At 36.4% G+C, this 26743-nt stretch overlaps 1 protein-coding gene and 1 pseudogene across 2 annotated transcripts in view; one reads left to right on the top strand and one right to left on the bottom strand.

Annotated features, from left to right (window-relative positions):
- Nucleotides 1-26743, bottom strand: part of LOC139074340 (cTAGE family member 2-like) — a 624763-nt gene that overhangs the window by 216112 nt on the left and 381908 nt on the right. The window contains exon 3 of one of the 2 annotated variants that reach the window (XR_011523855.1): nt 20955-21220. The exons of the other annotated variant lie outside the window; for it this stretch is intronic. The gene's annotated coding sequence lies outside the window, so the exon portion shown is untranslated. Of the gene's footprint in view, nt 1-20954; nt 21221-26743 lie in introns of those variants that run through there. 2 annotated transcript variants of the gene reach the window in all.
- Nucleotides 1855-2797, top strand: LOC103562846 (olfactory receptor 4A16-like; annotated as a pseudogene).

Raw genomic sequence — 26743 nt, 5'->3', positions numbered from 1 at the left:
TCATTTTCTACTTTTTTTCTTGTGTTCTGATTGCTTCTAGCCAAAATACATCTAGTCAAAACAACTACATGAGTAGGTAAATAAACTACGTATATATAATAAAATAGATAATTCCAAAGACATACCATATTATATTATGCCCAGATTGGGGTTCATTAATTGTAGATATAATATTATTTTTATCATGGGCTATGTTTATAATTCTTATCAAATTGAGAAAGACCCAGGTGGCTTGCTTTGATGCAATGTTCATAGTGAGGCACTTAAGGACATTAATAATAGCTGTCATTCGTTGAAGCTTCATCAGGTGCCAGGCACTTACCATGTTCTAGACACTTTACTTGCAATGAAACAACAACCTTAAGAGGTGAGTACTATTACTATCCTCATTCTCAAAATTATGAAACTGAGGCACAGAGAGGTTTATTATATTGCTCAAGATCAGCTAGGTGGCAAAGCTGGAATTACAACATAGGCAGTGCAGCTCTGGAGTCCATGTTATTCACCACTGTGCTATACGCTCTCTCCAAGGATATTTTAGATCTTAAATAGATGCACAATGAATGAGCAATTTGTAGCCATTATTTTGTCTCCATAATTATCAAATCCCGTTACCACTGGGTAGCCTTTTTCAAGTAATGGTGATAAGCTTGAAAAGATTTATTTAATTATAAAAAAGTGAAGAAAGAACATAAAATATCAACAGAATAGAATAAGGTGGTGCTGCACTTTCTGAGAATGTCTAGTTCAATCCTTTTGTTTTTTGATGAACAAACTGAGATAGGTTTGTAATTACATTTTGAAAACAATGCAATCCTATGTCTTTTCACATTGAGCTTGGACTTTACCCTTGACTGTGTTGCTTTTTCAAATCTGAGCATTGAAGTTTTATTTTTGAGTTCTCTCAGTACCTAAGAAGCATCATAAACAAAACTATGTCCCGTTCTCTTCTACCTCTCTTTCGAGTATCTGTTCTCCTCCCCCACTACCTTTTCACCCCAAGAGTTTTGAAAAACAAAAAACTAGCTGCTAATGTAATAGTTGGTGATAGTCATGAGTCAGTTCATTTCACTTCAAAAATATTTGCTTAAAATTTAGATAGTGTTATGTTTGTTAAGAGTTATGGGATAGGCAAAGATCAAATGGAGAGAACTACAACTCCTTAAAAAGCTGACAGAGTCAGACCAAGTAGTTGTTACAGGAACAATGCCTAAAATAATTTTGTAGTTCTTTGATACAATTCAAAGTCTAGTTTCTTGAAATTTAATGAATGATTCATGAAGGACTGAATACCATAGTATTAAGTGAATTATTCCAGCAGAGACATTATTTTTGCTGCTATATAGATTATATTGTAAAAGTACTCACCAGAAATACTACCAACTCAAACGTCTGAGTCTATGTAAATTTAGTTACGTTTATCACCAGCACCAGTGAGTAAGTTTCTTGGGAGCCAGAGCCCTTTCCCTGTTTGTCATTGCTGATTTCTATTTCAAGAACAAATATAGTTTAAATAAGGTTCTATTAAATATGTGACTGATTATTGGGCCTTCAATTACACTCCTTTGTGGAAGATCCATCTAAGACTGAGACATGGAGCCTCTGACTTGTAGCTCCAACAAACCTATCTGAGGAGAAATAAAATTGTCAAGGGAAAGTTTAATGGACTTTTTATAAAAAGAACTTAATAGATATTTACTAAATGTTTATTGTGTGTAAACTACTGCAGAAGACATAATGACGTAGATATACTCCATAACATAATTGATGTATTTATACTCATTTTCACAATTTCCTTACAGATACCATTCTTCTTGAGCTCTCATCTCTGAAACAGGCCTTATAGAAGTGTACATGGGACATAGTAACAATGTAACAGAATTTGTCCTCCTGTGCCTCACTCAGGATCCTGTTGGGAAAAAAGTATTATTTGTCATGTTTTTACTCATCTATATTGTGACAATGGTGGGCAACCTGCTCATTGTGGTGACTGTTTTTGCCAGTCCCTTTCTGTGCTCCCCAATGTACTACTTTCTTGCCTTTCTCTCACTCATGGATGCAATTTATTCTACTGTCTATTCACCCAAATTGATTATAGACTTACTCTCTGATAAAAAGACAATTTCTTTCCCAGCTTGCATGGAAACTCTTTCTGCAACACTTATTTGGAGGTGCTGAGGTCTTCCTTCTGGTGGCAATGGCCTATGATCGCTATGTGGCTATCTGTAAGCCACTGCACTACTTGACCATCATGAATCGGCAGGTTTGCATCTTGCTGTTGGTGGTGGCATCGGTTGCAGGTTTTATGCACTCTATGGTTCAACTTCTCTATGTGTACAGCCTCCCCTTTTGTGGCCCAAATGTCATTGACCACTTCATCTGTGACATGTACCCATTATTGGAACTTGCCTTCACTGACACCTACTTTGTAGGCCTCTCTGTGGTTGCCAATGGTGGAGTAATCTGTATGGTCATCTTCATCCTTCTACTAATCTCCTATGGAGTCATCCTGAATGCCCTCAAAGCTCACAGTCAGGAAGGGAGGCACAAAGCCTTGTCTACCTGCAGTTCCCATATCACAGTGGTTGTCCTCTTTTTTGTTCCCTGTATTTTCATGTATGTTAGACCTGTTTCCAACTTTCCCATTGATAAATCCATAACTGTAGTTTTTACAGTCATCACTCCCATGTTGAATCCTTTAATATACACCTTGAGAAATCCAGAGATGAAAAATGCCATGGAAAATCTCTGGTGTCGAAAGTTAACCTTAGGGACAATAAGAATGTGTTTCCCATAGTGAACACATTTTTTACTAGTTCTAATGCAGCAAACAGTAGTAAATTCTATCAATGGATGACTTAGTGGATTAGATGGTTTCTCTAGGGATCCTTTTCTTTCTTTTTACAAAAGCATTGAAAAAGTAGAATTCATTGTCCTTTTAGGTTAAAATGAATCTAATAGAGAAATTCTGGAGGATAAAGAAAAATCACAGATACTTGTCCTATTACAAGGAAGAATAAACTAAGTTCACCTTGTATCTATTTTTCTCAGCTTATGTTGAACTGGAACTTTAGAGGAAACAGTTTTTCCTTGAAAAGTGAAAATAAAACTACCTTTGATGATTTACTTTCGCTCAAATTAATGAGTAAGAAATTTGGCTAGAACAAATTTCTAGGGCTGACGTTCAGAACTGTGAGCCAATTGCTTTTCTGTGATATGGGCTGCTTGGTTGCAGGCAATATTGGATGGCATTTAATGGCAATGTACAAAAAGAGTTTTGTGAATCCATGTGCAGGAGTGCTATAGACAGAATGCGTCCTGTGAAGACAAATCGCTGCCTCTTTCATGATTAACTGAGTCTGATATAATAAACCTGACACCAGATATCCATCTGGTGCTTTATTGTATTCTCTGCAATGGCCTTTATGGATATTAGGTTGAGCATTATGCTGCAGAGGTTGCCAGAAAAACCTTGGTGAGGACAAATCCATATTATTAAGCTTATGCATAGTATTGCACTACTATTAGATCCAATTTTTACATTGATCGATTTAGCAAGCAGTGAGAGCTTGGAATGTACTTGACAGATATTCACAAATGGGTCATCTTGTCAACTTGCTCATCAAGAGCCTTCTCCTTGATGTCTGTTGGGCATTTATGTGGAAGTAGTATCTTTACACACCATGCTCATTCTAAAAGGTCCATTCACTGCCTTATTACCTCCCAACCTTTTTGTCATCGAACTTTCAATGTTTTTCTTTCTAAGTTCCTAACCAGCTAGCCAAGCCATGAACGGGGTAGATCTATGCCTCAGGTCCTCTCTTCTTTGCAATCATATATACCTCCTCACATAACATCCAACCCTTTCACTGTTCCCCTTCAGGACCACCCTTGTAGGATTGTATGGCAATAATCATAATTTTCCTGAAGTCAGCATATTGTGTAAACCCATCCATATAAGTGATTTTTTCACCTTAAAAAAAAAAAACTAACTCTCTTAACTGATCTTTTATGATGCCCTACGTGGGAATGAGGGAGAAGTGATGATGCAAAAGGAGCAGTTAATAAGGAATTTTAAAAATATATTACCAATTTTTAATCTTAGAAACAACTTTATTTTTATAGCAGTTTTATGTTCACAGCAAAATTGAGTGGAATATACAGAGTTCCAATATACCCTGTCCAAAAATAAGCATGACTCCCTCATTATGGACATCCTACAACAAAGTAGTATACATGTTATATTCAATGGATCTACACTGAAACATCATTATCAACTAAATTACTTAGTTTACATTAGGATTCACTCAATGTTGTACTTCCTATAGGTGTAAAGTAACGTATGATGACATGAATCTGCCATTGTACTATCATACAGTCTAGTTTCACTGCCCTAAAAATCTCCTATGGTCTGCATGTTCACTGCTCCCTCCCCATTAACCCATAACAAATACTGATCTTTTTACTGTCTCCATAGTTTTGCCCTTTCCAAAATGTCATGTAGTTGAAATCAAAGAGTACGTAGTCTTTTCGTATTGCCTTCTTTCCCTAAGTAATATACATGTAAGTTTCCTCCGTGTATTTTCATGGTTTGATAGCTCATTTCTCTTTAGTATTGAATAATATCCCCTGATCTGGATATACCACAGTTTAGTTATCCAGTCTTCTCCTGGAGGACATCTTGGTTGCTTTAGCAATTGTCTCAGGATTTGGCAATTATGAATAAAGCTGCTATAAACATCCATCTAAAACTTGTTTGTGGATGAAAGTTTTCAAATTCTTTGGATAAATGCTAAAGAACATGATTGCTAGATCATATTTTAAGCATATGTTTAGTTTTGGAAGTAACTGCCAAAATGTCTCACAAAATGACTTCACTGTTTTGTCTTCCTACCAGCAATGAATGAAGAGTTCTTCTTGTGCTACACCCTTTTCAGAATTTGGTTTGGTCAGTTTTTTATTTTGGCTAATCTAATAAGTGTGTTGTGATATTTCATTGCTAATTTAATTTGCAAATCCCTAATGACACATGAAGTTGAACATCTTTTCAAATATTTACTTGCCATATGTATATCTTCTTTGGTGAGGTATCTGTTAAGACTTGTCCTCATTTTTTAATAAGATTTGTTGTTTTCTTGTTATTGGGTTTTAAGAGCTCTTTGTATATTTTCTGCAACCGTCCTTTATTATATATGCCTTGCAAATATTTGCCCCAGTCTGTAGCTTGTTTTCTCTTTCTCCTGCATGAGGTTTCATGAGGAACGTTTTTAATTTTAATGAAGTCCAGTTTAGCAATATTTTCTTTCGTGGATGCCACCTTTGAGATTGTAACTAAAAGTCATTGTCATACTGAAGATCATCTGAATTTTCTCCTATGCTATCTTCTAAGAATTTTATAATTTTACATTTTACATTTGGGTTTATGATCCATTTCGAGTTATTCTTTATAAATAGTATAAGGTCTGTGTCTAGATTTATATTTTGCATGTATGTGTCTGGTTGTTTGATCACCATTTGTTGAAAAGACTGTCTTTGCTCCATTATATTGTCTTTGTTCCTTTGTCAAAGATCAGTTGACCACATCTATATGGTTCTATTTCTAGGCTCTCTGTTCTGTTCCAAGGATCTATTTGTGTATTTTTGCATCATGACCACATTGTGTTCTTTTGTAGCTTCATAGTAAATTTTGAAGTCAGGTGAAATCAGTCCTCCAATTTTGTTCTTCTTCAATATTGAATTGACTATTCTGAATCTTTTGCTTTTCCATATAAACCTTAAAATCTTTTGGTTGATATCCACAAAACAATTTGTTGGAACTTTGATTGGAATTTCATTGAATCTATTTATCAAGTTGGGAAAAACCTGACATCTTGACAATACTTAGACTTTTCATTCATGAACAAGGGATATTTCTCCATTTATCGAGTTCATTTTTTGCTGTCTTTCATTAGAGTTTTGTAGTTTTCCTCATATAAGACTCATATATATTTTGTCAGATTTGTATCTAAGTATTTCATTTGGGGGTGAGATGTTAACATAAATGATAGTGAGCTTTCAATTTCAAATTCCACTTCCTCATTGCTGGTATATAGCAATCTGATTGACTTTTGTATACTAACTTTGTCTCCTCCAACCTAGCTATAATCTCTTAGTAGTTCCAAGAGTCTTTTGTAAATCAGTTCTTTTGGATTTTCTATGCAGATGATCATGCCATCTGTGGACAAACACAGTTTCATTTCTTCATTCCCACCTCTATATCTTTTCAACTTTTCCTTGTCTTATTACGTTAGGTATAATATTCAGTACAATTTTGAAAACAAGTGATGGGAGGAGACATCCTTATCTTGTTCCTGAACTTAGCAGGAAGTTTTGAGTTTCTCACATTAAATATGATATTAGCTGTAGGGTATTTTGTAGATATTCATTACCAGTTTGAAGAAGTTCCCCTCTATTCCTATTTTCCCAAGATTTTCTATCAAAAATCAGTGTTGAATTTTGTGAGATGCTTGTTCTGTATCTATTGATATGATCATGTGATTTTTATTCTTTAGCCTGTTGATCTGATGGGTTACATTAATTGATTTCAAATGTTGAAGCAGCCTTGCATGCCTGGGATAAATCCCACATGGTTATGATATATAATTGCTCTTAGTCGTTGGATTTGATTTGCTAATATTTTGTTGAGTGTTTTTGCATCTATGTTACTGAGAGATACTGGTCTGTAGTTTTCTTTTAATAACTTTGTCTGGTTTTGCTAAAAAAATAATGCTAATCTCATAGAATAATGATCTTAGAAGAGTTGTTAATTTTTCATTTTTTTCAGCTTTTTACTTAATGTTAGGATTGAGTGGCAGCTTTTAAGCTCCTTATGTGTCAGACTGACTAATATGGAGATTTGAGTCCATGCCCCAGGAAATTATTTGTGCCCTCTGCACCTGTTTGCACTCCCCCCAAATATATACATAACATATATATATATATATGACATTATATATATATGACATTTCTATTTTCAAATAGCAAGCAGTTATGCATACACATTTTTGTAATTTGTTAGATAAAATAATACCTCTTTAACCATAGATATTATTCTTCTCATTATCTCTTGGAATCCCATGGTTGAATTTTGTCTGTGTCAAAGTCTGCTAGCAAGCCTTGAATCTCTTTGTCAAAGGGAGAGTTTTTGCCAAAAGAAGAGAGAAATGAGTCATTAAAAACCCTAAGTGTCTTCACTGTAGATCTCCTAGTGAGGTTTGCCATATACACGTATTATATCACTTTCAGACATAAAAATTTTCCAGTATAATTTATCTGAATGCTCATAAGGCTCATTTGTCAGGACAACTTTTAGTACAACAAGCATCTTCTGTAGAGTCTTCTCTTGCTCTGAACTCAGTGGAAATTTAAAACTTTTTGAGATGACATAGGTACATATCTAATATGTCATATATGGATTTCAAAATCTGAAAAGTCAAGGGAAGCACTTTCAGAGTGGTGGAATAGTGGTCTATGAAAATTCATTACTTCATGAAAACAGTGAAAGTAGGGGTAAAAACCATCAAAATAATCTTTTTTGAAAATCGGGAAATTAATAAAAGACTTTCAACAATCCAGGGATTGTTTATTAAAAACAAACAGCTGAATCTTGGTAACAACAGTGAATTTTGTTACATTTTAACTTTCCCTATTACATAACCCTCTACAAAGGAGCATAGTATCTTTGCCATCATGATAGCTGTAAAAAACCAGCAGTCCGCCATACATTGGAGGGAGCTGAATAGATTAGTGCTCCTCCAGTCTTCAATCTCAGAGAATAATTTTATTCATCTTCCAGCATCCTGTATCCACCATATACTGGGATTTTCTTTATCTAATATGACTCAGAGCTCAAACTCTGACAGCATTTTCTCTGAGGCATTTGTCTAAGAAAAATTCAGTGGAAAACATTTAACACCCCAATTGCTCAAGGTGATGTTAATAAATGGGAGGAACAAGAAGCTGACCAAAACACTGTGAAAGTATCTGTGGAATGATATATCCATAGGAGAATTTGAAAAGCTCCAATATGTCCCTGGGAACCTAGAAGGCCATGTGCATGCAGAGATCTGGATGAATTCCCAGGAAGTACTGAAGAATGTTCTAATCATTCAATGTCAGTTAAACTTGAGACTCCACAAAAAGGAAGTGAAGGATAAAATATTGTAAACTGCTTGTTGGAGCATTAAAAGCATGCCCCAATAGATACACATAACTTCTCAGAAAGGCTGGAAGATTGATTTGTTGAACATACTTAAGGAAAACTCCATCCAATAATTAATTAGCTGACCACTAAGCTAACCGAGTAAAAACTTCAGGAGGAGCTCACGACAAAGAATGCAGATGTTAAAATTAATTCAGGAAAGCCAAAGAAAGAACAAGTTGCAATAATAACACATGGGGATTACAAGAAGTTCTGAGTTGTAGAGGTGGGGTAAATATGATTTAAAGAGTTGCTACATTATATTATTTAAATTTACTGTTTCCATTAAAAAAGTAAGACATACAAAGAAACGGGAGTGTATGGCTCAAAGAAGAAAAAAAGAGTCAAGGGGCCAGCCTGTTGGCACAGCCGTTAAGTTCTCACGTTCTGCTTCTCAGCGGCCCGTGATTTGCCAGCCTGGATCCCTGTGCGGACATGGCACTGCTTGGCAGGCCATGCTGTAGTAAGCGTCCCACGTATAAAAGAGAGGAAGAAGGGTATGGGTGTTGGCTCAGGGCCAGTCTTCCTCAGCAAAAAGAGGAGGATTGGCAGCAGCTAGCTCAGGGCTAATCTTCCTCAAAATAAATAAATAAATAAAAAATTGGGAAAAGTTTTTCACGATTTAAAAAAAATACAGAGTCAATATATACTCTCCCTAAGGCAGCCTAGATAGCAAACTTGCTAAACAAAAATTCTAAATTAGTTATTTTAAAATATTCAAAGAACTAAAAGAAACCATGTGTGAAGAGCTAAAGGAAAGAACTATAGAACAATGCCTCAACAACTAAGTGGTTTATTTAAATTACAGATAAAAATTATAAAAAATAACAAAAATAAATTCTAGAGTTGAAATTAAAATAATTGAAATGAAAAATTCACTAAAGTGTCTCAATAGTAGATTTGAGCCTGTAGAAGACACAATTGATGAAGCTCAAGATAGATCATTGAGATTACCCAGTCTGATGGACATGAAAAAAAAAGAGTGAAGGCAATTTGACAGAATTTCTGAGATCTGTGGGGCAACGCCAAGTATACAAACATATACACATGAGAGTCCAAGCATAAGAGGAGACAGAGATATGAGTAATAAGAGTATTTTTAAAAGTACGCTTGAAGTGATTACAATTTCAAAATTTGATGAAAATCATTTATTTACACCTTCAAGAAGCTTAATAAAGGCCAATTTGGATAAACTTAAAGAAATATACACCAAATACATCTTAATCGAACTGTGAAAGCCAAAGAAAATGAGAGAATTTTGAAAATAGCAAGAGGAGAACTACAAGGTCTCCTTGATGTGAATCATAGCCAATATCTCATAAAAAAGCATAGAGGCCTAAAGATGTGAGATAACATATTCAATGTGCTTAATGAAAAAAAGAAATCTCTGTCAGTCCAGAATTATATATCATGCAAATCCATCATTCAAAATGAAGATAAAATAATTCCCAGATAATCAAAAATGGAGAGAAATTATTACTAGTAGACTTACCTATAATAGATACCAAAGGCAGTCCTTCAGGCTGAAATAAAAGTTCACTAGATAGTAACTTGAATCCACATGAAGCAATACAGAGCATTGGTAAAGCAAAATACATAAGCAAACATAAAAGAGTATACAAATATAGATATATTTTCTTTGAATTATTTTAACTAATTTAAAAGACAACAGTGTAAACAAGTCAAAATTTATGTGAATGACCTTATAATATATGAAGATGTGCCTTGATGATAATGGTACAAAGAAGGGGAAAAGGGAATGGAGTTATATAAATGCAATAATTTTATTTATTGAGATATCATTCACATATCATTAAATTTAACATTTTAAAGCATATAATTCAATGTTTTTTAGTGTGTTTACAAAGTTCTGTGACTCTTGCTACTAATTCCATTACCTTTTTTTCATTCCAGAAAGCAACCAAGGGCAGAAGACTGTGGGAAGATGGTGGACTAAGAAGCACCAGAAATCTATCTTCTGGGAAATACCTGCAATGGAAAAACCTGTCTGATGTAACTTATTGGAGCTCTGGAGTCTATTAAAGGCTTACAACTTCAAGGCAGAGGCTTAGATGGTAAATTGTAGTTAATTTCAGTCAATTTTGGCTCTTGGAACAGTAGTTGTTCTGCATCCCCACCCTCCTTACCCCTGTGGCAGGCAGCTGTGCTTGTGTTCCTGGAGCAGCTTGAATGCAGCTTGTTGGAGCCAGTGTGGGCAAAAATGACCCTACTCTCTAAATACCAGGATCTGTGCTCTGATCACTGATCGCTGTTTCTGATCAACAAGGTGCAGATAAATATGTGGTGGCCATTGTTGTACTTCCTCCTGTTGTTAAAAGCTCCTCTCTCTCTGGTTGAATTAAATTCTGTGATGTTTACAGGAAGGTTGATGACTTTTTCCCTTCTTCATTTTTCTCTTTTTCCTTTTTAGGAGCCAGATATGAAAGAATTGGATATTCAAAGCAATCACATCCATTGGTGAAGTTAGAAAGTCATCATGCACACCAAGGAGAAGGACTAGGCTCAGAAAAGACATGGGAAAATCTTAAGTTTTCACCTCAGGCTCATCCTTGGCACAGAGAAAGTGTGCAACAATAAAAAACAAACAAACAAACAACAGCAACAAAAACAATAAAAACAGCAACTAAATAAAAAAGAAAACCAAAAATCAGCAACCAAGGGAAAAGATGAATTCTGATTTCCAGAGTTACAACATTGTTAGATTCAAATGTCTAGTTTTCAACATGAAATCTTGAAACATACAAAACAGCAGGAAAATATGGCCCATTCAAGTGACACAAGTGAAAATCAATGGAGGTTATCCCTAAAAAGTCCTGATGAGTAGACAAAAACTTTAACAGCACTGTCTTAAAGATGCTCAAGAAGTAACAGAAGAGGTGGAAAAAGTCAGCAAAACCACATATGAAACAAATGGAAATATCAGTAAAGAGAAAATCTCTGTATCAATAAACATCAATAAAGAGATAGTATGTTTTTTAAAGCATGTGTAGGGAGATTTAGATTTAAGGAATTGTCATTGTTATATAAAAGACATCTGAAAATCAAGTGTCAAATATTTCTGGATTTATGAGGCTGTCTGGGTGGGATAGTGGTTAAGTTCACGTGCTTTGCTTCATCAGCCCGGTGTTCACCAGTTCAGATCCCGGGTGTGGACCTAGCATTGCTTATCAAGCCATGCTGTGCCAGGCTTCTCACATATAAAATAGAGAAAGATGGGCACAGATGTTAGCTCAGGGCCAATCTTCCTCAAAAAAGAAAAATATTTTTGGATTTAGTTTTTTTCTTATATCACTTTATAATAGTCTCTTTCAAATTATCCACCTTAGTTCCTTGCTTCTGTATTTCTTTTTAAGAAAGACTGTTTTCTTTCAGGCAAATTAATTGGAATTTTGTATGTAGACATTATCTCATCTGAGTTAAATTGAAACTTTTAGTAAATTGATTAGCAGTAATCTTGTGCCATTTTTATTATATATGTCTGAATATACAATGACTTTTTACTTCACTCCAGTGCCCTTTTTGATTTGAGAATTTCGAATATACACTGGTTAAATGAAAATAAAGGAATCTTGTACATGCAACCTTATGTCTTTGCTATGAATAAGTGGCATGCTGTTTGCTGTTAGATTGCCATATTTTCACTTAATTCCTCTTATGTGATTGGCCAAGGGAAGCCTCTGAAAATATAGAATGTACTGGAAGAATCATGTGAAAGGTTGCAGACCTCTGGAGTATAATTCCTCAGTGAATTTATTTTTGAAAAACAGCCTTGGGGACAACCTATTGTAAAAACTCAGTGAAGTAGCTTGTTGTTCATTGTTGATTAAGTGCCCAGTAACATCTTCCCATGCGTAGAAGAAGATTTCTCCTTGGGTACTAATGCTACTCTCAAGATGTAACATAAAAGCCATTACCTTACAAGACAAAAAACACATTAAAGCTGTCATATGAATTATTTAAAAAACATCTAAAACAAAACCCGGTTCTTTGATTATCCAGCTCTCTGCATTAATGACTAAAAATGCTATTAAAGCTTTATTCAAATAATTTGATTAGTTAAACGTAATATTTTGGCTTTAAATTTTATTCTTGATATATTCCCAATGACAGCTTTCAAATTTGGCGATTCATCAGTCACATCAACCATATATTCTTGAAGCAAACTCTGGATAATTCAATAATCCAAACCATAAATGAAAGTTGAATAAGATGATCATGCTTTGTGCAGGTATGACAGATATACCTGTGTGTGACCAAGCATCTCCAGTTGCAGTGATTGTGTGTACCTTGCTCCTTTTCTGTAGTCATACCTGGATTGATGTGGTGGCAGTCCTGCTTTATCTTCATCAAACTAAAACACCATCTTCCAGGACCAAAGATAGAATTTCAGAAGCCTGGAATTTTAAAAAATGATCCAAGAGGAAATAGAAAACCCAGGTAACCTACTTATGAAAATTCTTCACTGCTTTGAGAATAGGGCAAAATATGCTTAGTAGGAATGGACCATATATCTTTCTTCCGAAGCAGGTTTTATCATTTGATACCAGATGTTTTATACCAGAACCTCAAGGAATAAGATAGCACATGTATTTTCTCCATTGAATAGAATATTATTAGCATAAGCACATAGAAATAATTTTCTCCAATATTTTATATTAGTGTTGTTTAAATGCATACTGAAATACAGAAAACAGAGAGCACAACATAATATAACATAACATAAAGTAACATTATATCAACATACAATATAATGTGGCATAGTCTTCAAAATAGCTTTTATAGATTACTATGTATAATTTAGAGCATCCAGCAATTATTTATTTTGAATCTTAATATATTGAAGATGATAGTAAGGATTACGATAGCTTTTTATAAATTATTACCTTGTGTGTGGTATCTTTAAGTGTTCTAGTTCTGTGTAGATCTTTTATTTCTGTTGGTAATTTTTTATTGTGGTAAAATATACATAACACATTATTGTGCATCCATCACCAGTATCCACTTCCAGCACTTTTTCATCACTCCAAACTGAAAACGCATCCATTAAGCAATAAATTCACATTTCCTCCTCTCTCTAGCCCCTGATATGTACTGGTTGAACTTTCTGTCTCTGTGAATGTGATTGTTATAGTTACCTCATAAAAGTGAGATCATAAAATATTTTCCTTTTCGTGTCTGGCTTACTGCACTTAGAATAATGTCTTCAACGTTCTTCCATGTTTTAGCGTGTATCACAATTTGCTTCCTCTTTAAGGCCAAATAATGTATTTTATTGTATGTATATATCACAATTCGTTTACACATTCATTGTTGGTGGACATATGGGTTTTTAGCCCTTTTGGCTCTTCTGAATAACACTGCTTTGAGTATTGGTATATAGACATCTGTTCGAGTCTCTGATTCCTATTCTTTTGTATATACTACAAAAACACTTTGATATATAAATTGATAGCCCTTTATTACAAAGGAAAACTAAAACTTACCAAGCAGAAGTTGAGTTTGGAGAAGATTAGTTACCTGTTAAATTCACTGACCTGTACTTATACCTTATTAGGAAGTGAATTTTAGTGTCTGTGGAAATAGAAATTATGAATTTTGTAAGATACAAGATTGGCAGTATGTTAAAGCAAATACCAAAATCTATTTCTTCCTGTGGGTTAAGTACATGGATATTCTCTCATTTTTAAGGTTATAAAAATATTGAGAATGAAACTGGACACATTACATTGAACACCAGTTGACCTCTAAATTTATAAAAAGAGGATTCCTCAGATTAAATTTAGCTGTAATGATACATTTCAAAGACGAGAATGAGATGTAGAGATCTCATCAAGATGCCGGTGTAGGTAGACTATGAACTCATCTCCTCCCATGAACACAACAAGGTTACAACTACTTTTGAAAAAATTGCCCTGGATAGAAAACTGAGAACTGTATGAAAAGAATCCCCACAACAAGAGACAGTCCTGACGGAGGCTGAAGAGGCAGAAATTCCTTATGGAGAGAAAAATAAAGCCACCCTTGGGAGCAGTGGAGTTTCTCAGCTGGCCAGGTGGGAGTCACCCTAAGGTATGCAACCCTCATTGGAGGAGTGAGGTTCTGAATGGGGGCCATCACCGCTATAAGCACCCTTCAGACACAGCACAGCTGAGATGAGGGTCTTACTATATGGCTGTACTAGCTATTAACTGCAGCTGGGAATACCCCTAGAAAAGCTATTGGGCAAAAGCCAAAAAGTCCTGGGTTTAAAGGGCCCATGCACAAACTCACCCATCTCAGCAACCTAAAATCAACAAAAAGAAGGCTAACAGTACTTTGGTAAAAAGAGACTCACCTGGAAGGCTCTGGGTGCATCTCGGTAAGAGGAGGGACCACTCTGGAGGCAGAGACATTGGTGGCGGCCATTGTTGTCACCTAGTCCCGGCATGCAGACACAGACCCTGGCAAGCACCATTGAATTTCTTCCCCTGGCCTGTTAGCCCAGGGGTCTGCCACACCCACTAGAGCACAAATATAATCAAGTTCAGCCAGGGCAGGCAGCCCACCCTAAGGACTGGCTCCACCCAACAGCAGGTCCTCAAGCTACTTGTTGGCCATGCAATGACTGGGTGCCTTGATCTTCTAGAGGCAGGTGAGTGTGTCTGCCTCTGTGGGGCAGGGCCTGTCTGAGGACCAGGTGAACTGTGGGGGGAGTTGGTGGAGAGGTGGTGGCCTCTGCAGTGGGGTGTCATGGTATGCTCCAGGGGGTTAAGAAATGTGCACAGACCATGACCATGTTGACAGGCTGTGTTGACCTGTGGTGCATAGAGCTTATCAGTGGTAGAAATCCTGTGCTTCACAAATAACCATAAAAAGGATAAGCCCTACCTTCCAAAGCCTGAAAAAATTGAGTGTTCCTATGCCAAGTGCCAGCCTCACTCAGCTGCAATCCTAAGAGAACTGACAACAGCCTTGTAGGCCTGAGGCCTATAGCACCCTTAAGACCCTGAGCCTAGAAACAAGGTACACTAGGTACCTACTCAATTAACAGGAAAACTGCAGCAGAAGTGTGGTGTTAGACCTTGTAGCCAATGGTGCTGTGTCTCCCCAAACCAGAATTACAAACAGCTGGACAAGAAGGGAAAGAATAGACTCCTTGGGTACCTGCAGTAAAAGCAACCTTGCCACAGCAGAAGGACACAAGTAGCCCACAAGAGGTCTCTCCTGGCCCATTGGACTGGTGACAAGAGGGAGGCACAATGCTGGGTCTCAAAAGGCATCTCTTACATAAGACCATTTCTCCAAGATCAGGAGACATAGCTGACTCACCTTAAAACATAGATATAAGCCCATAGAAAGAGGAACAATGAGGAAACAAAGGAATACATTCCAAGCAAGGGAACAGGAAAAAAAAAAAAAACAGAAAAAGAGCTAAATTAAACAGAAATAAGCAAGCTACCTCACAAAGAGTTCAAACCAATACTCATAAGGATTCTCGCAGATATTGGGAGAAGATTGGATGAACAGAGTGAGATCCTGAACAAAGAATTGGAAAATATAGAAAAGAGCCAATCAGAAATGAAGAATACAATATTGGAAATGAAAAATTCGCTAGAGGGACTCAATAGCAGAGTAGATGATACAGAAGTATGGATCAGTAAGCTAGATGTAAAACTAGAGGAAATCACCCAAGCTGAACAGATAAAATTAAAAAGAATGAGAACAGTCTATGGGAACTCTGGGATAATATCAAGCACACTAACATTCATATTATAGGTGTCCCAGAAGGAGAAGAGAGAGAGAAAGGGGAAGAAAATCTAATTGCAGAAATAATAGGTGAAAATTTTCCTAACCTAAGGAAGGAAACAGATATCCAACTAGAGCAGGCACAGAGAGCTCCAAACAAGATAATCTTAAAGAGGCCCACACCAAGACACATTATAATTAAAATGTCCAAAATTAAAGATAAAGGGAGAATCCTAAAAGCAGTAAGATAAAGGCAACAAGTGACATACAAAGCAAATACCATGAGGCTATCAGCAGACTTCTCAGCTGAAACTGTATGGGCTAGAAGAGAATGGCATGACATATTTAAAATGCTGAATGGAAGAAAACTGCAGCCAGGGAATACTCTATCCAGCAAGCTTATCATTCAGAATTGAAGGAGAGATAAAGAGCTTCCTAGACAAGCAAAAATTAAAGGAGTTTATCACCAAGAAGCCAGTTCTGCAAGAAATGCTAAATGGACTTATTAAAGTGGGAAAGTGATGAACTCAAATATGGATAAAAAATTATCAACCCCTCCAAAAAAAAAAAACAGGCAATAAAATCGCTGTTAAAAATAAAAATATAGTAAAGTTAGCAGCTCAACCATCTATGAAGATAATATGAAGGGTAAAATACAATGTACTAAAATTAACTATTTCAATGATAAGAGGGTAATGGATAGAAACACACAAAATAAGAGATAGATATGATTTCAAAAACATAAAATGTGGGAGGATGGGAATGAAAAAGAAGAGCTTTTAGAAAGAGGTCAAGCTAAAGAGTCTAACAAATCAATATAGACTGCTATATACATAGAATATCCTATAGGAACCTCATGGGAATCACAAACCAGAAACCTATAATAAGTAAGCAAATAAGTAAGAGGAAAGAAATCAAACATATTACCAAAGAATACCATCAAATCACAAGGTAAGAGAAAAACAAAGGAACAGAGAAAAACTACTAAAACACACAGAAAAAAGTAACAAAATGGCAATAAATACCTATTTATCACTAGCTACTTTAAATATCAATGCACAAAATGCTCCTACCATGGCCAATTGGGTGTAAAAACAAGACCAATATATATGCTGCAGAAAAGAGACACACTTCACACCTAAAGACACTCACAAACTGAAAGTGAAAGGATGGAAAAAGATACGCCATGCAACTGGCAAAGAAAAGAAAGCAGGGGTAGCAATATTTATATCAGACAAATTAGACTTTAAAGTAGAAACTGTAACGAGGGACAAGGAAGGGCACTACATAATGATAAAGGGAAGAATGCAACATGAAGTTATATTTGTAAATGTCTATGCACCCAACATAGTAGCACATAAATATATAAAGCAATTATTAACAGACATAAAAGGAGAAATAGACAGTAACACAATAATAGTAGGGGACTTTAACACTCCACTACACCAATGGATAAATCATCCAAACAGAAGATCAATAAGGAAAGACTGGCCTTAAATGACACAATTGACCAGATAGACTTAGTAGATATTTATAGAACATTCCATTGAAAACCCACAGAACACACACTCTTTTCAAAAGCACATGGAACATTCTGCACGATTGATTACGTTAGGCCACAAAACAAGTATCAATAAATTCAAGAAGACTGAAATAATACCATGAATCTTATCTGACCACAAAGGTATGAAACTAGAAATCAACTACAGGAAGAAAATCAGAAAAGCTACAAAAATGTGGAGATTAAACAAAATGCTACTGAGCAACAATTGGGTCAATAAAGCAATCAAAGGGTAAATCAAAAAGTTCCTGGAGACAAAAGTAAATGAAAATATGACATGCCAAAATCTATGGAATACAGCAAAAGCAGTTCTATGAGGGAAGTTTATAGCAATTCAGGCCTACCTCAACAGAGAATGAAAATCACAAATAAATGATCTACCAGGGCATCTAAAGGAACCGGAAAAAGAAGAACAAATAAATCCCAAAAACAACAGCAGGAAGGAAATAATAAAAATCAGAGCAGAAATAAATGAAATAGAGACCAAAAAAATAGAAAAAAATAATGAAACCAAGAGCTCGTTATTTGAAAAGATAAACAAAATTGACAAACCCTTAGCTTGACTCACCAAAAAAAGGGGGGAGGGGGGAGAAGTCTCAAAAAAATAAAATCAGAAATGAAAGAGAAGAAATTACAGTGGATGCCACAGAAATACAAAACATAATAAGATAATACTATGAAAAGCTATACACCTACAAAGTGGATAATCTACAGGAAATGCATAAATTCTTAAAAACATACAACTTTCCAAAACTGGACCAAGAAGATTTAGAGAATTTTAAAAGACTGATCACCAGTAAGGGGATTGAAAGAGCTATCAAAAACCTCCCCAAATTAAAGTTCCAGGACCAGATGGCTTCCCTGGTAAATTCTTCCAAACGTTCAAAGGAGACTTAACCCCTATCCTTCTCAAACTATTGTGAAAAATTGAAGAGGTGGGGAGGCTTCCTAACTAATTCTACAAAGCTCACAATATTCTGATACCAAAACCAGACAAGGGCAACACAAAGAAAGAAAATCACAGGCCATCATAACGGATGAACATTGATGCAAAATCCTCAACAAAATACTAGCAAATCGAATACAACAATGCATTATAACGATCATACATCATGATCAAGTGGGTTGTATTCTAGGGATTCAAGTACGGTTCAATATCCACAAATATACCAACGTGATATACCACATTAACAAAATGAAGAACCAAAATCACACGACCATTTCAATAGATGAAGAGAAAACATTTGACAAGACAAAGCATCCATTCTTGATAAAATCTCTAAATAAAACACGTATAGAAAGAAAACACCTCAACATAATAAGGCCATATATGACAAACACACAGCAAATATCATTCTCAACTGAGAAATAGTGAAACTTATCCCTCTAAGAACAGGAACCAGACAAAGATGCCCACTGTCACCACTCTTATTTAATATAGTTTTGGAAGTCCTACCCAGAGCAATCAGTCAAGAAAAAGAAATAAAAAGTGTCCAAATTGGAAAAGAAGAAATGAATTGTCACTCTTTGCAGATGACATGACTTTATATATCGGAAACCCTAAGGAAGCCACTAAAAAACTTTTAGAAATAACAAATGAATACAGTCAAGTCGCTGTCCATGAAATCAACATAAAACATAGGTTGTGTTTCTATATACTAACAACGAAGTAGCAGAAAGAGAAATTAGGAACGCAATCCCATTTACAATTGCAACAAAAAGAATAAAATACCTAGGAATAAACTTCACCAAAGAGGTTAAAGATCTGTACACTGAAAACTATAAAACATTGTTGAAAGAAATTGAAGACACAAAGAAATGGAAAGATATTCCTTGCTCTTGGATTGGAAGAATTAACATCATTAAAATGTCCATACTTCCTAAAGCAATCTATATATTCAATGCAATCCCTACCAAAGTTCCAACAACAGTTTTCACAAAAATAGCACAAAGAATCCTAAAATATATACGGAATAACAAAAGACCCCCAAGTAGCCAAAGGAATCCTGAGTAAAAAGAACAAAGCTGGAGGTATTACACTCCCTGATTTCAAAATATACTACAAAGCTACAGTAGCCAAAACAACATCTTACTGGCACAAAAGCAGACACACAGATCAATGAAACAGAATCTAGAGCCCATAAATAAACCCACACATTTATGGAAAGCTAATATTCCACAAGGGAGCCAAGAGCAGACAATGGAGAAAGGAGAATCTCTTCAATAAATGGTTTTGGGGAAATTGGACAGCCACATGCAAAAGAAGGAAAGTAGACCATTATCTTTCACCATGCACAAAAATTAACTCAAAATGGATTAAAGACTTGAATGTAATACTTGAAATGATAAAACTTCTAGAAGAAAACATAAGAAGTACCCTCTTTGACATAGGTCTTAGCAGCATATTAAAAAGAGAATAAAGACTTTCATTTAACATAACAGACACACAAAAAAAGAAATTTTGATTATTCACTAGAATCCTTTGTTTTATCTGGAAACACCCCTTCACAAGGAAAAATAGAAGGAATGATTTACACTGATTCAGGCTTATGTGCAGAGATAGTGTCAAGTAAGTTGGATGAGATAAATAATCTTAAGGTTTATTTTCTTTTATCAGTATGTCCGGAAAATGATTAGAATTTTGGAAGCCTAATTAATGATTTTAACTTCTGATTTGGAGATTGGATTTTCTATATGTATTTACGTATGTATGTATACACACACACATACATGTATATATATATATTTCACTCACACACAGAATTAGAACATGCTCTTTATTGTGGAATTACCATTCAATTTTATTGTAGAACTGTTTAATAAAATGAGCACAGAAAGCATAAATCTATCTGGCTAGATTGTTATGAAAATGAAATTATATCATGAATCAAAGTGCCTCTTTCATTTTTAGCACTTGATATTATCATCAGAGAAGCAATATAGCTAGTTATTGGTATTGATTTTCAATCAGGAAAAGCTGGATTTGATTCAGCTTCGATGTTTACTAGTTGTGGGAATTTGGTATCATTTTTCTCCCCTCTAAGCTTCAGTATCTTATCTCTAAAATGAAGAACATGTCTCATGGGATAATCTAGTGGCTGAGACATGGCAGGGAGTCATTAAGTATTACCAATATGTAATAATAATCATCCAACCTGAGAAAGAAGAAACATAGATGGAAAGACCATAGTTATTAATAAGTGGAGAGTCCTTGAGAAAAAGGGTTATGAGATGTCTGTCTTACAGTCTCTTCAAGTAGCACACTCTGGTGCTCAGTAGTATATGAAATAAGTGAATGAGAATTTGCATGAAGTGTTCCAAGTTTTTGGTTTTAGGGTGTGTCAAGTGATAAATGGAGGTCGCCTTCCTAGCTTGAGGTTTGCAACAAGTGGAGGCTGATAGAAGGGCTTGTATGTAGGTAGTTTATTTTGGAGAACAGAACAGAATGGAGGCAGTGAATGGGGAGAGTGAAACAGGGCAGGAAAGAAACATAATCCAAGATTATTAAGCTGGTTACTATTTATCCACTGGCTTATATTCACCAATGATCCAGAGTGTCCTTAAGCTATTTTAATTCCTTCATCTTTCCAGGTCTTGGTATGCACCAGAATGATGAAGCAGGATCTTCTAAGAATCTCAGGCAGCAAATATCAGGACAGAAAGCAACAGATACACTGGTGAGAGAAGGTGTTGTTGTGGGGATCAGTAGGATCAAGCTATAGTCAGGGTAAAAATTGTCAGCATCTGGCTGCTGTATCCATAGCTGGAGAAAAAGGTAGGTCAAGAGGGTGTGAGAGAGACTGCAAAAATGTCAAATCCACTCAGTGATTACTAGTTAAATACTATTCTTTTGTAGATTATCAAGCTTAGTGTGATGTACTTACATCATCCCACAGCGAATGGAGAATCCAAACAATCTGACTGAATTCATTATTTTGGGCATTACAAAGAATGGAAGATACTCTCTGTTGTGTTTCTAATCGTGTATGTGTCTACAGTTTTTGGGAACCTACTCATTATGATAACGATGATCACAAGTCTGATTACCTTTGTATCTTATCCTTACTCCCTTGTCCCAAATTGATGCCACATACTCTTCACTTGCCACCCCCAAGATGATTGTGAACACCCTCTCTGAGAACACTACCTTCTCCTCTGAAGCCTGCATGGCTCAGCCTTTTGCAGAGCATTTATTTGGTGTTTTGGGGATCATCCTTCTCATTATGATGGCCTATGATCACAATGTGGTCATCTGTAAGCCCCTGCACTATCCTTGAGCCCTTAAATGTACTGCCTGTTGCTGGAAGGAACCTGACTTGGGGATCCATGCATGCAGCAATACAACGTCTCTTCTTGTATCACATACATTTCTGTGGCCCCAACAGTGATGTGATGTGTGTGACCATCTTCCTTATCTTCGTTGCTTTCTACGTGGTCATCTTCTGCTTCCTGAAGTCTTGGAGCTTTGAAGGGCAGTATAAAGCTCTCCCCACCTGTGGCTCCAACCTAACAGAGACATTCAAACTACAAAAGATGCTTTGACCTTGACTTCTAGAAATCTTCTTGGTTCGCAGAACCCTGAGCTCAGGAACTGGGTTATAATGTGCTCCAACAATTGACTTTTTTTCGTTTTTTTTTTCTCTAGATATGCTTTTTATTAAATACCTGGTTGCTTGCTTATATATTACAGGCCTGACTTTGGGGGTACACCTGCATGAATGTCTTATTAAAAGACTGATTCAATGAGATGGAACAACCTACACCATGATTCAGCAGGAAGTAGCTAGATTGGTTATCATTCCAAGTCCCTCAAGATTGAGAGATGAACATAAAATAGGCGAGAATTGATACCAGCCCCAATATCAGTTCTCCTACATTAAACCCAGCATACATGGGGCTAAAATCAAAGCACTCATCCCCTTTCCCTACTTACTCCCTGGTTCCTGGCACCAGAATCAACCATCTCCCATGGAGGCAGACAACACAGGACAGCAACCTGTGGATTCTCCCTACTTCTTCCTACAAGCAATCTTGCAAGACTAAATGTAGGCTTGTGCAAAAGCTCTGACCAACAAGGCCAGTGGCTCCCTCCTCCCTACAAGCAGATGCATTCTTCACAACCTTTAAAATCCCTCACCTCCCATCTTTTGGGGAGATGAGACAGATTTGAGAGCTCACTCTTGTCTCCTGGCTGACATCACCTGAAATAAAAGCTCTTTCCTTACCATAAGCCTGGCATTCTAGTTTTTATTTGGCCCTTCTTTGTGTGGCAGGGAAAGAAACTATGTTTGTAGCCAGGAAGATTACTAAGTGATCAGAGTTGGTAGTTGAGATAAAACTTATTTTTCATCCCTCCACATGTGAATACCTCCATTCCCCTATATTGAAACTCTTGCTATTTTAAAGTATCTAATGATTTATCTCCACCTCAATTCTGTCAGACTTCCCACTACTACCTTCAACAATTTTTAAATTTTTTGTTCTCAGTGTTCATAGAAACACTTAAGGTGATTTTCCATATGGATGCACCTTGTTGATGACTATGATAATACCATAAGTTGTCTGATACACATTTTTATTTCTCATAATTAAAGATTCTATGTGCTCACTCTGGTGGCTTTTATATTTTCCTTGAAAAGCCATGCAAAACCAAAGCTCTGTAACAGCTTGTTCTCCTGTGCTTTTCCAGAATCCATATGTTCAGAAAATAGTACTTTTTGTATTTTTGTTTGGCTGCACTGCAACTGTTGGGCACCACTTGTTAATTTTGGTGACCATCAGCAGAAGCCCAACACTCCTGGGCTCACCCATGTATGTCGTCTTGTCTTTTTTGTCCATCATGGATGTGTGCTACTCGTCTGTCATTGCCGTAAACATGATTATGGTCTCTCTCTCTGAGAAGAAAACTATATCCTTTGAAGCCTGCATGGCCAGCTCTTTGGTGAATATTTCTTTGCTAGGGTGGAGGTGATTGTCCTTACTGTCATGGCCAATGACTGCTATGAGGCCATCTGCAAACCCCTGTACTAGGCTTCTATCATAAGCTGGAAACTCTGTAGCATTCCAATGGGGGCAGGCAGGACAAGGGGCTTCTTGCATTCCATGATTGAAATTCTCTTTACTTTCCAGGTGCCCTTCTGTGGCCTCAATGTCACTGATCATTTCATTTGTGACTTGTCCCCATTACTGGAGCTTGTCTGCACTGACACTTGTGTCTTTGGCCTTTTGGTCATTGCCGTCAGTGGGTTTACTTGCATCATAATCTTCTCCTTGTTGCTTGTCTCCTGCAGTATCATCTTGTTGATGATCTCTGAGAAGTCATAGCACTGAGGGGCAGAGGAAATCTCTCTCCATGTGTAGATCTCGTATTGCTGTTGTAGTTTTTGTTTTTTGTTCCCATGCATATATGTGTATCCATGGCTTCCATCTGCTTTCTCCTACGAGAAAATTGTGGAAATAGTTTACACCATCCTAACTCCTTTCCTCAGGCCGTTGATTTACTCTTTTAGGAAGGAGGGAGTGAAAAATGCCAGGCAGAAAGTGTAGAACAGAATCACGGTGATTTCTAATGAAAAATAAAACATTCAACTTTGAAAAAAATTTTAAATTTAAAAGAAAAAAGTCAAATCATCTTATACAAAAACTTTATGAGGATGGATCTTTTTGACAGTAGGTAACCTAAGGCAATAAAAAAAGCATTAATATGGGAGTCAAAAATAATATTTTCTCTTATAGATCAATTATCAACTCTGATTTAACTACTCAGTATCCTCACATGTAAATTAAAGAGTTAGATTTTCTGCTTACTTAGAATCCAATAACCAAAAAGAATGAAAAGAGAACTAACCTACCAGACTGCTTGCCATTCACTCCATGCTTTGAAAAACCTTTGTGAGGAGTAAACAAAAATATCTTAGGGGCTGGCCCCTGTGGCCGAGTGGTTAAGTTCGCGCACTCCGCTGCAGGCGGCCCAGTGTTTCGTCGGTTTGAATCCTGGGCGCGGACATGGCACTGCTCATCAGACCACGCTGAGGCAGCGTCCCACATACCACAACTAGAGGAACCCACAACGAAGAATACACAACTATGGACCCGGGGGCTTTGGGGAGAAAAAGGAAAAAATAAAATCTAAAAAAAAAAAAAAATCTTAGAGATTAGGAACAGAAACTTAAACTATTTCAGCTGAAAATAAATTTATATCTGGGACACTAATCTCAGTGACTGATGAAAAAACAATCAGGACTCAGGAAGGGCAGAGACCAGAGCATTCTCAGAACCTTACCTGTAGGTGTACCTGTACTGCATGACTCCATCATTTACCATGATCCATGGTCATCTGCTGCAGAATTTGAGTCATTTTCTGAGTTTCTTGAAAGAAAAAACCTGATTGGTCCAGTCTTGCCTATGGATAAGTTCCTCTTGGGTCAGGTGACTGCCTCATACCAATCAGTTATGTGAGAAGAAAGGGAATCAGATTCCATCAGTGAGTCAGCAATGAGTAACTTTTACTTGAGAACAAACAAAGGAAACTATTGAGAGAAACTGTTACTAACAAAACCAATACTAAAGCTGCAGGTGTAGTAAGATGACTTTCCTCTGCTACAAGAGGAGTAGATTTCAGAGATATCTGAGATTAAAAAATAAGTTTCAAGAGAGGATTATGTTTTAATTTACGTGGAGACTTGAATTTTCTTGCCTTTGTCTACTACCCAAGTTAAAATAATTCTGTTTGAATAATAATTGATAAACAGGTCATTCAAATTAAAGAACGCCTTGCATGCCATTTCCATAATTAAGATTTGTTTGTCTCAGGTTGCCAAGTAGCTTCTGAAATAAATGATTTACAGTAAAATATTTCTATTTCCCTAGTATGTCCACACTAATAAAATACTTATTCACTCAGTATTGTGAACAAAAATGCTAACTAATCTTTTTTTATTAATCTTCCATTTCAGGCATGAAGAAGAAGAGTATATATTAATATTTTGCTGAGTTTCTAAATTATTCACTAGAAACTTTATCTTAGAAAGATACAACTTTAAGTGAGCAAAGTTTAAATAAGGGCCCTAATTCCTCCAAAGACTACATGTGAGACAGAGGTGGATCAATCTTAAAATAGTACAAACCTCAGTTGTCATCTATTCCCATTTCTAGTTTCCATGCATGAATGACCACAGTCAATGGCGTTCAACAAAACTCTCACATTCATTTGGCAGAACCTGGAGTCTGGTTAGGTAATCCAGTCATTCAGTCCACGGTGAAATTTTTATTCCTTCTTCTTCGCCCCCCACCCAGTGCATAGTTGTATATTCTAGCTGTGAGTGCCTCTGGTTGTGCTAGGTGGGACACGCCTTCAGCATGGCCTGATGAGCAGTGCCATGTCCACACCCAAGATCTGAACCAGCAAAACTCTGGGCTGCTGAAGCAGAGTGTGCGAACTTAAACACTTGGCCATGGGGCCGGACCTGCAGTGAATTTTAATAAGCACTCAGAGTTAAGTCACTCATTGCTAGAAGGAACTTCAGGAGATCAACGACTTAGCTACTAGCCTTTGGACAGTTTAATGGTCTCCTTTAAAACTACCCTTTGCAAAATATTTTCACCAGAACTGGGAAGCTTAATCATTCACTCAAAGGTAGGGCGTAATCTTCAAACTTTTTGACTGGAAGTTTAGTGCAGGGACTCGTTCATTAGTTGTTTTTGTTTTCCAAGCCAATAAAACTTAGGACATTACTGTATATCTTATTAAAATAAAAAGAGATTTAGACCTGTACTTAAGAGACTTGGATTCTAAGCTCAGTTCTGTTACTAATTAGGTGTATGATCCAAGGTGAGATATGTCACTTCCTTGGTCCTCAATTCCTCATGTTTAAGGAGAGTTAATTAAAAAAAGCAAAAACATTGCATCTACACTTTCTCTGAGCCAGGGATTCTTTCCTTTCATATGTTATAAATTTTAGTATTTATAGTAACATTTTAAAGGTAGATCTTCACATTCCCATGTAAGTGATGGGGAAGCTGAGGCTCAAAGATTTTAAGTAAAATACCAAAAACCTTTTTAGGGATTCTTCTAGTCCATTTTTAACAAAGAAAGCCCCGATGTTGGGGTGTGATTTTCTCTGAGGCACTTGGGCTTGTTGGTTGCCAATACACACTTCAGCAAAACTGCAAAGCATGGTGCAATCTATTCAGGGGAT

Source organism: Equus przewalskii, chromosome 11 (genome assembly GCF_037783145.1).
Source record: "Equus przewalskii isolate Varuska chromosome 11, EquPr2, whole genome shotgun sequence".
NCBI classification, from domain to species: domain Eukaryota; kingdom Metazoa; phylum Chordata; class Mammalia; order Perissodactyla; family Equidae; genus Equus; species Equus przewalskii.
This window is presented reverse-complemented; position numbering and strand designations above follow the sequence as displayed.